We start from the raw sequence: 2,055 nt of genomic DNA, 5'->3' as shown, positions 1-2,055 counted from the left end.
CTGGAAGAGAAAAGGAAGGAGTCCCCTTGGAGCCCTCCTAGGGACCATGGCTCTACTCCATCTTGTTCCAGACCTATGGCCTCCATAATTGTGAGAGAATTAATTTTTGTTGCTTTAAGCCAAGTTTATAGCAATTTGTTATGTCAGTCCCAGAAGACTACTATACATGAGAATGTGTAATATACGAAATACAACTCTGTGTAAAATATGGAAGTTATGAAACAATACCTAATGTTAAATACCATTTCTGTGGAAAGTACAATATCCAGGTAAACAAATCATGCAGGGGGAAAAAAATCATACATTTTAAAAGTTAATGGGGGGAAGCGGAGTGTAGAGCCAGGCCTCGCACTGTCAGTCAATGCAGTGTGGAGTCCGCACGGTGGCAGGACCTAATCAGGCCTTGCGCATGGCTCAGGGCCTCTCGGGCTCTGCAATCCAGAGGGCACCATGGACAACAAGGAGTTAATTGAATACTTTAAGTCTCAGATCAAAGAAGATCCTGACATGGCCTCAGCAGTAGCTGCCATCCAGACTTTGCTGGAGTACTTGAGAAGAGACACAGGGGAGACAACCCAGGGCCTGAGGGCGAATCTCACCAGGGCCACAGAAACCCAGTGGCATGGACTCTTCAGTGGCCATGTTGTCGGGCGGTGAGCTCTTCCTGTGCTTCATCAGCTGTACCTCCCTGGAATACTCTGATTACTCCAAATGTAAAAAGATCGTGATGAGCGGGGAGAGATTTTCCTCAGGAGAATATCACTGTCGAGAAATAAAATTGCAGATCTGTGCCATACTTTGATCAAAGATGAGGCAAGAGTATTAATGCACACCTAGCCCAGAGTGGTGCTGAGAGTCTTGGAAGCTGCCCTGGCACCAAGAAGCATTTCATTGTGTACATTACAGAGTCACAGCCTGTCTTATCAGGTAAGAAGATGGTCAAAGCCCTCTGCTCACTCAGTGTCCCCTTCACTGTGGTCCTTGATGCTGCAGTTGGCTACATCATGGAGAAAGTGGATCTTGTCATAGTTGGTGCTGAAGGAGTTGTTGAAAACAGAGGAATCATTAACAAGGTAGGAGCATCAGTTTTCCACAGGTCCTTGCTCACAGTATGGAGCTCCACTGATGACCTCAGACACCCAACCATATTGTGTATTATGGTTCATTCCTCTAATCCTGTTTAGCTTCAGAACTCTACCATCACAACCAGTGGTTTCCCAGTTCCCCTGAGCCACTGCAGTGGGGTCAGTCAAATTCTGGTCAGATTTCTTTCTGCTTTGGAAACTGATCTGTGTAGACTCAGTTCAATTCAGTCGTTCAGTCGTGTCCAACTCTTTGCGACTCCATGGACTGCCACACACCAGGCCTCCCTGTCCATCACCAATTTTATAGTCCAATTCTCACATCCATACATGACTATTGGAAAAACCACAGCCTTGACGAGATGGACCTTTGTTGACGAAGTGATGTCTCTGCTTTTTAATATGCTGTCTAGGCTGGTCATAACTTTCCTTCCAAGGAGTCAGTGTCTTTTTATTTCATGGCTGCAGTCACCATCTGCAGTGATTTTGGAGCCCCCAAAATAAAGTTAGCCATTGTTTCCACTGTTTCCCCATTTATTTGCCATGAAGTGATGAGACTGGATACCATGATGTTAGTTTTCTGAATGTTGAGCTTTAAGCCAACTTTCTCACTCTCCTCTTCACTTCCTTCAAGAGGCTCCTTAGTTCTTCTTCACTTTCTGCCATAAAGGTGGTGTCATTTTCATATCTAAGGTTATTGATATTTCTCCCAGCAATCTTGATTCCAGCTTGTGCTTCCTCCAGCTCAGCGTTTCTCATGATGTACTCTGCATAGAAGTTAAATAAGCAGGGTGACAATATACAGCCTTCACATACTCCTTTTCCTATTTGGAACCAGTCTGTTCCAAACTGTTTCATGTCCAGTTCTAACTGTTGCTTCCTGACCTGCATACAGGTTTCTCAAGAGGCAGGTCAAGCGGTCTGGTATTCCCATCTCTTTCAGAATTTTCCACAGTTTATTGTGATCCACACA

The 2,055-nt window shown here is 44.9% G+C and overlaps 1 pseudogene; it reads left to right on the top strand.

Moving 5' to 3' along the window:
* Positions 1–450: 450 nt before the first annotated feature.
* LOC138445853 (translation initiation factor eIF2B subunit alpha pseudogene) lies at positions 451–1,184 on the top strand (annotated as a pseudogene).
* The last annotated feature ends 871 nt before the right edge of the window (positions 1,185–2,055 follow it).

This window comes from Ovis canadensis, chromosome 9 (genome assembly GCF_042477335.2).
Source record: "Ovis canadensis isolate MfBH-ARS-UI-01 breed Bighorn chromosome 9, ARS-UI_OviCan_v2, whole genome shotgun sequence".
Lineage (NCBI taxonomy): Eukaryota > Metazoa > Chordata > Mammalia > Artiodactyla > Bovidae > Ovis > Ovis canadensis.
Note: the sequence above shows the minus strand (reverse complement) of the source record. Positions and strands in the feature narration are given on the sequence as shown.